Below are 12,401 nucleotides of genomic sequence, written 5' to 3' on the forward strand. Positions count from 1 at the left end.
GACAAGGACACGGTGAAGTGCAGCCCGAGGGGATGCTGTGGCAAGAGAAGTTTGCAGCGACTGAAATGAGGACTTGACCCCACTGTGCAAAAAACTGTAGACAACTTGTGCTGGCCTGGGTGGCTGGGAGGTCAGTAAAAGGGAACAGGATGAGGTTTTGCTCGCTGCAGTGTCTGAGCTAAGCTTTTGGATAGTCTGGGAAAGGACTGGTGTTTCCTCACCCCAGCATTTGCTCTGTGGTGTCTGGTCTTAAGCGTCTAAATGCTCCAAAATTAGGAAAAAAGACTCCAGGTCTCCCCCTGCTCTGGTCAGCTCAGCTCCTCGTTTAAGCCACCTATTCTCATCTGTTTCAGGACAAAATAGGGGATTAAAAACGCAGATAGGTTTGCCTAACAGGGAATCCAAGCCTTGAACAGGGAAACCGAAGCTGAAGATATGAACAGCACGTATAGAAAAAAAATTCCCTCTTGGGAACCAATCATCCCAGTAAATTCTTCTCCTTCAGGGAATGTTGGCAGTGCCACAGTTTGCAAACCTTTCTGCTTGCTGTCTGCTCATGCTCGTCCTTCTTTTTCGATAAGTTATTAAACCAGTCTAGAGACCCCACACTAAGCAGAAACACAGGAAAATATGGGAACTCTTCCACTTAATTTGCCATATTGCCATGAAGACATCTGCTTAACACACCTTCTGCTTCTTCTTTCAAGCAAACCACTCACAATCAACGTGCTGCACCTTTTTTGCATGCATCATCCCAGCGCCAGCACGCCCTGCCGAATGAGTCAATTAGGTCTCAGAAATGCCATCATCATGACAGAAAACTCTTGTAGCACAGAGCCACGGCTCATCTGTGAGAGGGAAAAAATGAGCTGGGAAAATGAATGGCCTAAATTTCCAACAGTTTCCCTGTTTTAAAAGGTTTGGATGAAAGAACCCAGCTCACACCAGCCCAGTGGTGTCTGTAGCTGAGGCGTGTATGACTGGCTAACTTTGGAGGATGGGATACTTCCCAAGTTCAAGCACCCAAATTTCATACCTGGAAGTGTAGAAAGACACACACACACCCTGCCCTTTTCAGCAAGAGCACTGTAATTTTCTGATTGCTGGGGTGCTATGATTTTTTCTTAGCATGACTTCTTAATGAATAGTCAGGGACACCTTAGGGAAGGAAAACCAGATGTAAAATTTGTCCCAGGCTCACACTGGAACAGCAGTGGTCATGCTGAACAAGCTGTCCTGAGATGTTCACCCCAGGTAGAAAGACTTTGCCAATACCAGAGCACTTAGGGTTATGGGACAATGAAAATTTACTTTTTCTTGTAAAGTCATCCTCTTTATGTCCAAAGATTTCAGTGGAAAATTGAACAACCTCAAATTTTTGTAAACCAATTGTTCTGTACAGTCTAACACCAAGAATGGTGGGGGGTTTTTGGTGTGGCTGTAACCCCCCCATGGTTCCTCCAGTACAGTATTCATCTTTACTCATTTTAGGTGGTTTCCCCGTGTTCACAAAAATAGGCACTAAAGGAACCCTCTCAAGTGGAGGTCAGTGCACAAAGCCCACTAAGATGCGACCACATGCACCAGCCAGCCAGTATATCTTCCAATGCATTGTTTTCCAGAATGCTGACTCAGCAACAAGGCACACGGCTCAGAATAACCCTGATAGCACAAAGGGAAACTTCAGGCTGACCAGAGCTTCAAGCACCATCCCTCACTAGCAGAAGTGAGACCATCTCTGTGTCTCCTTTTCAATATGTCAGAGAAATCCTCCAACAACGGGAAGACAAGCAGGCACAGACCAACAGGGGAGACAGAAAAAAAGAAACAGAAAAGCTCTCTGGAAATGGGTTCAGCATTATTCATGGCCAGCAAAGCTGCCAGAGCTGCCAGGACTCCAGCTTCACCCATGGTGTCACAACTGGTAGATCTTTTGGATGTAAGTAGGGTGGCATCATCTGTGCTACAACTGGTTTGCCTGTGACGGAGCCAGGGGCAGGCAGTGCCAGCACCTGCCACCAGCCAGGCAGGAGAACAGCAGGCCATCCTTCATCATGCTCTCAGGATGTTAACACCTGCTTCCACTCAGCTTGCTGCATTGGTCAATGTGCATGTCCCTGAAAACTGCCTCTCCATGCATTGCAGACCCTTTCCCACTCCAGAGGTTTGTGGCTCTGTTTGCCATGCCCCTTTTCTCCTCCACTCCCCCTTTCCTAACAGAGCAGCTGTGCTGGCTGCCCCCACAGCACCTGCCCCTCACCCCCTGCCCCTAGGACTTTGCTCTTGTGGAGACTGCCATCATCTTGACTCCTCATCTTGCTGTAGGAGGAGAACATACCTGGGGCCATAGGTGTCCCTTTCGTTTGAAACAACACCATGAAAACCAACACAAAACAACACCCCAAAACCAGCTCAAAACCCAACCCCTCTTTCCTGAGAAGAGCAGATTAAAACCATCAGCCATAAAGAATGAAACCCTGAAGTGGTCACTTAACCACTTTCCACAAGAATTATCCCCACTGCTAACATCTGGGGACCTAAAGTATAATCTCTGTAGGACCCACCTACCTTCTAGGACTGGAATGAAGTCCTAAATCACTAATGCAACTGCATGTGCAGGCAGTAGCCTCCTATCCCACCCTGGCCACCGCAATGTGCTGCAAATCAGTATGCCAACCAGTGACAGGCCCCACTGTTCTTTTGCTCGAGGGAATGTGTCAAAGGGGGAGCTCAGCTCTCTGAATCCAAGAGCAACAGTGGCTGTTAAGAAAATTTGGGATAATAGCCCTTTTGATGGATGCTCGGCTTGTGCTTTGGGGATGTAGCGGTTGTGGTGGGGCTGGAAGGGGGAGGGGGCAGGGAGGCATATGACAGTGCTGATAACAAGTGGGCTTTGTACATAGTGACCAGGGGCTCCCACAGCTGCTCCAGCCTCCTCTCCCGCTTGAGGTAGTTTGGGTGGGAGGAGGGAGTACAAAAGCTTAGGCAAACGACCATGACAGATAAGATTTTAATGATCCAGTCTGTGCCTCTCTTTAAAAGCAAAGCTTCAGCAGAGCACCTCCTTCTACTGTTCAGGCAAGGGCTCTGGAGACAAGAGGCTGCTCTGGGCTGCTGGTCTGGCTGCCAGACAGGGAATGCCCTCAAGTGTGTCCATCCTGTTTGTTTCCTTTTCCCATGTAGCTGGTGAATATTTGCAGCCCATGATGGCCAAATCCCTCACCTGCTTCTTGCCATCATTCTAATAGCCTTAGTGGTGCTGATGTGAAGCCTGGTGGCAACCTGGAGCATCTCCCTGGGAGAGGACAGGGTAGGCCATCAGCTCAGAACCAACCTGTTCCGGTGATCAGTGCAAGAAAAATTACAAGCCCAGGAGCAGGCACTGTGGCAGAGGGAGGACCATTGTAGCTCACAGTAGCTAACTGATACTAAATCCATCCATCCCTGGCTCTATTTCACCTGTAATCACATAATGACAGTGTTTTGCTCTTATGACACGTATTCTCTGTGAACAAGGAGATAGTGATGATAGCAGCTGGCTACAGATTGCCAAAAAAAATATACCACCCCCCCAAAAACCCACACAGCAAAACCCCACCTCAAATCCACATACATTTTGTTTCTGTAATCCCTGTCCCAACAGGGCATGATCACAACCTCCCAGCCAGCACGTGTACTTGCTCATACTAAACTTTGAACAGCTGAGGGATTTGGAGATGGGATTAGCTAATACAGTCCAGGAGGCATGGATATTGCAGCATCCATCAGGGCAGATGTGAGCAGGACCCCTCTGTAGTGTTAATCCTGGGGCAACTTGTGCTTCATTCACAAATAACCCAGCTGGATCCCCCACTCCCAGCCATGCCTGCCGTTGGAGTGGGAGTGCTGGCCCTTGCCAAACACTGCCTTATCCCCCTGGCTCTGGCTGAAATCCACTTTCCTGCCCCTGGGCAGGGAGAGGGAAGGACTAACCGCGGCAGGGAGGGAGAGCAGGCGTGCACGCAGGTGCAGAAAGCTGGCAGCCAAACAAAGGCAGATCGCAGGAGCAGATACGGTGCATGCAGGCTACAGTGCTTGTCAGCGTGGCTTTTTATGAGCAAGACCAAAGGCAAGGGGAGGAGGGATGAAGGAGATGGTTTCTCACTGATGAGAAGATGCTGTGATGCATCAGCAATGGAACACCAGTGCTTTGTTAAAATTAGGACGCCTGGGCAGGGCTTTTGTTATCATAATACTCTTTGCTTGGCAGCAGGCTCACTGGACTGTTGGGGCATCCTTCAAGACAGATTTCCAAGCACTCCTAGCCACCTTGGAAAACATCAGAGTCCATGTCTCTGAACAGCTCAACAGGCAGCAGCTTCCAAACCTCCTCACACATCAGTCTGCTTGAAAAGCTGAACCCAACCCACATGGATGCCTGATGAGCATCCTCAGGCACAGTCGGTTCCTCACTTCAAAAATATGCCCTCAAATCTTCCCTCTGCCTTTCCAAGGTATTTTTAAAAGACACATAGTCCCTCATGTGCTGAGACACAGAGGCTCCTTTCCCAGAGACAGGACTCCGCTTGCAGAGCTGGTGAACCGGTTCCCAGGGTGCGAGTTGCATGGGCAAGCTCTCCCACGCTCTGATGGGTTTCACATAGCCCTCTCGGAGCCTGGCTGCTAAATGCCAGCTCTTTGTGGAAAGCAGATGGACATGGAAAGGTTGGGGGGAGCCCAAGGCACTTGGTGGCTTGGAAAAGGTTGCTCCTGAAGCCAGGGCTGAGGACTGGTAAAAAGCAAGATGTTAATTCATTTTTCAGTTCTTTAAAGACAGAAGTCAGGAATCAGACCAGGGAAGGATGATGGGAGGTGAGGTTTGGGCCAGTTAAAGTGATTGACATGGGAGATGCAGTGAACCAGATTTGCTTTCCCAGCCTTCCTTGAACGGGGAATGAAAAGTCTTGCAGAGCAAGCTAATAGTCCTTGACCAGGGGCAGGTAATGGAAGTAAATGCCAAGCAACTTCCAAAGTGCCAGCTTGGGAAATAAAGTCACAAGCTTCTTCCCAGTCCAGTTATTGGGACTCTTACAGAAGAACCAGTAGCCTTCAGCACTGTGAAACAACTTTATAGGAGGCAGCAAACACCACCTGGCATCATGTCGGCGTACCCTAAGGTCTGACATTGTTGCTGCACCCAGAAGACAGCGAGGTCTGGAAAAGCCATTGCCACTGAAGGAGCAGACACAGACATGAGGCATCATGGGAGAACATGTTGATGACTTTTTTCCTTGTTGCTCACTGGTGTTTGGTGTTTACAGGCGCTGGGAAACATTTGCTCCTTGCACTCCTTCCAATGGAGCGTGGGAAAAGCTCTCACCCGAAGCAAAAAAACACGGGAATTTGCTTTCAAGTCTATTCTTCTCACTCTCTTTCTCTCCAAGTGAAAAGCCCTGAGCTGGCTTTTTGTTTTTTTTTTTTTTTTTTGTTCTTTGCAAGGCAAGTTTTCTGGCCAAGGAAAACTGGTGTTTGTCTCTCAGACTGTCAGCAGAGTGACAGGCATCCATACAAGCTGAGGGCCATGGCAGTGGCAAATCAAGCAGGACAGAAGAGGGAGTGGTAGCAGGGCAGATGGTGCCTGTGTGCACCTTCCACCCCTTTCAGACAAGGGAAGTGGCACGTTTCAGTTTGGGCAGGAAGAAAGAAATGTTTGGGGGGGCATTTTACTCCCAGACAATATATAGAGCCCTCAGCTTGGTACCTGGCTCACTGAGGCAGGCAAAGAAGAAAGGAAAATTACCATGAAAAAAAAAAAAAAAGATGAAGGTTACTCCCTTGCTAACTGTCTCTGGAGCAAATAGGTAGCAAGCAGAAATACAAAAGCATCCTTCCCTGTCAAGAGCAGCACCAGGGTTTCTCCCACCCCTCATTTGGCTGCTGTGTTCTGAACCTGTCTGGTGAAGGCAGCCCTTGCACTGGCACCTGGCACACACAGGCATCCAGAGCTGTCAACCCTATGTGCCCAAAGCTCCAGGGGCTGGGACAAGATCATGCAGCAGTCCAGCTGCTCAGTCTTTACTCGTATTCCAGCCTCAATAGATCTGGCAGAAGGAGGCTTCCCACCCCAATAGGCAAGGTCCTCCTCTTCTGCTGACCTCTCCACCTGATCCAGCAGGCCTCACTAGGCAAGACTGCAGAAGGGTAAATAGCTTTTGGTGGCCTATCTGCAACAAGGCTAAGGTGATGCAGGGAGGCAGGGAACATTCAAGCAAAAAAAAAAAAGGCAAAGTCATGCACTTCCTTGCCTGGTGGACCAGAAATCACTCCCACGGAAAATAAAGCTGAGGGACCCAATAGGAGTCTTCAAAATTCACAGGACAATGACAAATCTGGAGAAAAACGGAGGCCCCAGGGAACTGGCCTCTTCTCCAGTGCAGGTGCACACCACTGGAAAAGTGCTCCCCATGTCCAAGGATGCTGCTAGGAGGTAAAAAAAAAAGGCAACCCTGCCCCCTTGCCACCTTCCATAGCTCGCTCTCCAGTATTACAGGGCAACACTGGGGACCAGCAAAACAACAGCTGTAACTCTTGGTGTGACCCAAAAAACTCACTCCACACCCAGAAAAAAAGAGAGGGGAATACCCTTTATACACAGAAGCCAAAGGCAGATCTCACGCTTCCAAACCCCATCCTGCAAGTAACCTGATGCCCCCAGTACAATTTTTCCTGTGTGAAACTCTTTCCACAAGAGGTGCCTTAGGTGAGCAGCTGCAGAGGCAGCCAGATCCCAGAGGAGGTGTTTGCTTTCTCCACCTTCCCCCCCGCCCCACACCCTCTTTTTAATTGTTTGCACATCAAGAAACGACTTGCTGTATTGCAGCCTCCCGAAGGGAGTCAGGCATTGAACTAGTAACCTGAAACTGCCTCTCAGGGAGACAGCCAGCACCCACCTCTCTCTGCTCCCATGTCTTCTCCCCAGGGAGACAGCCAGCATCCACCTCCCTCTCTTCCCAGGGCCTCTCCCTAGCTCATTCCTGCCTGAGCAGCAACCACCGTCCTCCCCTCGCTCTGCTCGGCTCTTCAGCAGCTACACACTTCACTGTTAATGAGCACAGAGGAAAAAAGCACAGAGCTGCCATTCAGGGCTCCCTCAGACACCAAAACATCTCTATGCATTAATAATCCCTTTCAAAAGCCCCTTCCTTGCACCGCCTCCCTCCTTCCCCCCCTACCCCTCCCACCACCACCACCCTAGCACCCCCCCCCGCCATGCTTTTCAAGAGCTGCTGTGATTCATCTGAGGTGCGAAACAGCACGGTAAAATTTTAATACAGCCTGAACATGATGTGAGAGCATTCAAGTGCCTTTTAAGCAGCCTGCCTGTCTCCAGCAACTGCTTTGAAGGCAAGATTGGTTCAGTGCTGCTTGAAGAGCTTCAAAGAGAATATTTGGGACTGATTTTGACGTGACTCAGAGAAGGCAGGAAGCCACATAATACAATTCCCTCAAAGCATGAGTGCCAGCAGAGGAACGTGCTGGCTCTTGCCGTGACTCCCTGCTGGGGGCTGGTCCAGCTGGACCATATGGGAGAGCCTGGGAGGATCAGAGCTGTGCGTACCTATAGGTTACCTACTGAGTGCTGTGACCTGGTGCCCATCTCCACAAACTCCTGTGGGGAAGAGATTTCCCTGACCACTGGTTGTACTGCATGCTAATAGCCCTGGGTCTAATGATCTGCCTCAAGATGCGATTTCAAGCAGGTGAGAGCTCTCCAAGCCCCAGGGTACAGATGTTGATATGAAAAGTATGAAAATAAGGCAAAACATTTGGGTTAGTACAAACAGAAAGACACGGTGATAGCAGCCAAGGACTCCTCTACAGCCAGGAAAGAAAAAAGAAAAAGGAAACAAAACCATTGCCCCAGAAAGTGGGGCTAGGAAATGAGTGAACAGGAGGAAACAGCACAGACAGGAAATCCCAATGTGGGTAAAATCAGTGGATTTCAGAGCTGAGTTGTATTTACAAGAGACTCAGTAGACATGCCTCTTAGGACATTTTTAAATAAGAACTCTCCAAATCAGCTGGGAAATGGAAGAGGCACGTGTGTCAACCATTCATGAGAGTTAGCCCCTAGAGGAAGCAGAGGCACCACCTCACCTGCAGCAGGGCTGCCTAAATGCACTCATCAGCTATTCAGCCTCCAGCAGGACCATGACACTCCTGGAAACATATCAGCAAGGTGCACAGGCTGAGAATGAAGCTTCTTATGCCCAGTTTGTTTCCTCAGTTGCAGGAAGATGCGAGACAGTGACCCATCTGCTTGCTGGAGGTCTGTTGCTCCCAAAAAAAAGAGTGCTTGCGCTATGGAATGGGTTGCCCGGGGAGGTGGTGGAGTCGCCGTCATTGAAGGTGTTCAGAAGGAGACTTGATGGGGTGCTTGGTGCCATGGGTTAGCTGTTTGGGTGGGTTGGATTGGTTGATGGGTTGGACGCGATGATCTTGAAGGTCTCTTCCAACCTGGTTTGGTTTATTCTAAAGGTTTATTCTAATAAAAGACTGCAGTCAGCAGCACCTCACAGGAGAACAGAGAGAACTGAGTGCAAATTATGTCTGTGCAATTAAAAACAAACAAACAAAAACCCCACAGCAGAACTCAGTTAGCTAATGGGCACACTTATTGTTGTCTGACACACCTATGAACATAGGCATGACTACGAGGAAACATCAGCGTTTCTGTGTGCCCACAGCCCTTGTATTTTGAATCCACCTGCTGAAAGGAATGACAGGGGAGAAAGTAGCCAAATCCTCTGAGGGAGCAACAGACAGGATGGCAGAGCAAAGGGTGATGTGACAGGAAGGAAGCACAAAATCAACAAAATGGGGCTTAACCAGGGACACCATCAGCACTTACATCTGTAAGTAAGGAAGAAACTTCCTACAAGACAACATTGTGGAGAAATCCCCCAAACCGTGTTGCAGAACTTAACATGCTGGGGAACTTCTCTGATATGTCCATACACTAATGGGATAAAGACAGATCTCTAGATCTGTGTGCAGTTGCAGGGTTGTGATCTTGTGGTGGAAAGGCTAATATGACTAGAGTCTTGTAGTAGAGGGATACAAGCTCTTTAGGAAGGACAGGATGGAAGGGTGAGGAGTGGGAGTGAGGAGCTGGAGCATGTGGAGCTCTGCCTGGGGATGGATAAGGAACCAGTGGATATCTTATGGACTAGGACTAAATGGAGAACAGGTAAAAGTGGTGTTATTATAATGGTTATCCACCATAGGCCATCTGTCCAGGACGAACAAGTGCATGATGACTTCTGCAGAACAGCAGCCTCATGTTCGCAGGCCCTGATGTCTTGACTGGATCTTCAATCACCTTAATTTCTGCTGCAGGGACAATAAAGCAGGACATAAGCAATCCAGGAAGTTCCTGGAGTGCATTGATCATAAATTCCTGTTCCAAATGACAGAGGAACTAACAAGGAGAGGTTCTTTGCTGGATCTCATATTTGCACAGGGAGGGGTTCATTGAAGATGAATGTGAAGATCAAAAGCATCCTTTGGTTTAGAAACCAAGAGATAGTGGAGGGAAGAGGGTGAGAAACAAGCTGAGAACTCTGGTCTTCAGGACAGCAGTCCTGGGTGTTTCCAAGATCTGCTTGCGAGAGTCCCTTGGAATGAGACCCTGGAAGGAAGCAGATGAAGAGAGCAGGCAAAAAAGTTGGTCAGTACTCAAAGATCACTTCCTCCAAGCTCAAGAGAGCTCCATCCCAACAAATATGTAGCAAGGCAAAAATTCCAGGTAGCCTGCATGGACGAACAAGGAGCTTCTGGTCAAACACAGACGCAGAAAAGAAGCATACAGGGGGTGGAAGCAAGCATGGCTAACCTGAGGGGAATACAGAGCATCCCTTCCCAGATTCAATTCCAGTGTGGCTTTAGCTCACTCCAGAGAGTTAGATGGGTTGAAAACTGGCCCAATGGAGGGAGATGATCAGTAGCAGGAAGCCTAGTTGGAGGTCAGTCACTAGTGGTGTACCCCAGCCAAGATGGGTCCAATCATGTTCAATATCTTCACTAATATTATAGATGATGGGGCAGCCTGTAGCCTCAGTAAGTCTGGTGATGACACAAAACCGGGAGGGCTGGCTGATACACCAGAGTTGTGCTGCCTTCCAGAGGAACCTCAGCAGGCTGAGAAAGTGAGCTGACAGCCAAAGATGTTCCATGACTTCATGAAGTTCAAGAAAGAGATGCGAAAAGTCATGTACATAGGGAGAAATAACCCTACTCACCAGTACATGCTGTGGTCCATCCAGATGGAAAGCAGCTTGGCAGAAAAGGACCTTGGAAGCCTGCTGGGTTCCCAAGTTGAACATGAGCCGGCATTGTGCCCTTGCAGAAAGGGCTAATGGTACCCTGGGCTGCTTTAGGAGCAGTGCTGCCAGTAGGTAGAGAGGTGATCCCTCCCTCTGCTCAGCACTGGTGAGGCCGCAGCTGGACTATTGTGTCTGGTTCTGGGCTCCCCAGTATACGAGAGAGATGGCCATATTGGAGAGTGCCACAAAGGGCCATACAAATGATGAAGGGGCTTGAACATCTCTCCTATGAGGAAAAGCCATGAGAGCTGGGATTGTTCAGCTGGCAAAGGGAAGACTCAGGGAGGATCTTATTCATGTACAGAAAAATCTTGAAGGAAAGTTGTAAAGAAGGCAGAGTCAGGTGGAGTCAGGTTCCTTTTAGTGGTGCCCAGGGTTAGGACTGGATGCAGTGAGCACAAACTGAAACACAGAGGGCTCCATCTGAACATCAGGAAACACATTTTTTAATGTGAGAGTGACTGAGCACTGGCACAGGTTGTCCAGAGAAGCTATGCAGTCTCCATCATTGGAGAAACTGGCACATGACAGGGGCTGACTGTCTGGAAGGCAGCTTTGCTGTGAGGGTGTCTGTACACTGGTACAATTGCCCAGAAAAGCTATGGAATCTTCATTCTTGGCGGTATTCCACAGCTGACTGGACATGGCTCTGAGCAGCTTGCTGTAGATGGCCTTGCTTGACTGGGGGAATTGGACTAGATGACCTCCAGAATTCCCTTCCAGCCTCAACCATTCTATGATTCTGTGAAGGCCTATTCCATCACAGGATGGCACACTTATTCCATGGGAGCAGTCAATGCTACGGGACAGCCACTAAGTGTTGAGGGCAGTACCCAAGAAGAGATGCCAGAGCAAACCAGTTGAATGTTGTATTCCAGGCTGGCTGCAGGATGCAAACTCAAAAAGCTACTTGGGACCTGAGGTCTAAAGTGCCTTGTCAAACACCTGTGCCTTTCTGGCACAGAGGGTGTAATGAATAATTATACAGTCCATAAAGACCTACAGTTACAAAAAGGTATAGCCATGATGGATAGATCCTTCCATTGAAACCCACACAGGACTCTTTAAGGTTTGTGCAAGCAACCAAAGATGATCAAAACCACTTGATAATACTTTTGTGCCTCTTCCAGGAACCACAATAATCTACCTAAGAACACTCAAGGTCCATTATAGCCATAATAATGTCTCCATCAGTGGCCTAAAAGCACAGTCATAAGGAGGTCTCCTGATCTCTGTCAAACTTGCAGGGCTTCTTGGGCCAAAGTTGTTGTCTTTGGATTTAGCATTCCCAGATTATTCTGTGAATAACTACAGTTTCTCCTGGAGACACCAGAAATTAAAGCAGCCCTTCAGCAATGTCCTGCAGCAACTAATTCTGCAGCTCTCACTGGGCTGGGGTAAGAATTGTCTCCCAACACTTGCTAGCTTTAGGTCACTTTAGAGCACTCTTTCTAGATCCTGGTTCTTGTGTTGGAAAGGGAGGACAGAGTCATGCCCTCTTCAGCATACATGGGTTTCTTGCACCATCCCTCAGTCATCTCCTCATTCTTACTTCTAGGCACTGCATATTCTCAACACAAAGTAGCAGCTGAAGACAAACAGTGTGGAGGGATGAGACAAGGCACTGAATGTCAGAGTAAAGGTGATGAGAAGACATATTTACAAGCAGAGTGCAATACCTTTCATCCCAAAGTGGATTATCATCTATGGAGAAGGCTCATGCAGAGTCTGGTGAAAGTCCCACCATCACCAAAACTGGGCAGGTACAGGAGACACCAGTATGAACTGTCAGGAATGCTGAAATGCCATGGTACTGTGTCAGGCTGTGATGTGCAACTGGCACAGTACCTTGGTGTTGGTAGGAAGTGGCTCTGCAGAAAGAAAACCCATGGAGGGATGGGAAGATATACACTATGTTTCTGTGCTACCATCCTTCCCAGGGGGTGTTTTTACTTCTCAAGAGCAGCATCAGACAAACACAGGCCCCCTTGGTATTTTATCAGTGGACAATGATTTATGGAACAACTCCAGACAAAT

Source organism: Melanerpes formicivorus, unplaced genomic scaffold (assembly GCF_026170545.1).
Source record: "Melanerpes formicivorus ecotype bairdi unplaced genomic scaffold, bMelFor1.0.p_v2 SCAF_4, whole genome shotgun sequence".
In the NCBI taxonomy this organism is placed as follows: Eukaryota; Metazoa; Chordata; class Aves; order Piciformes; family Picidae; genus Melanerpes; species Melanerpes formicivorus.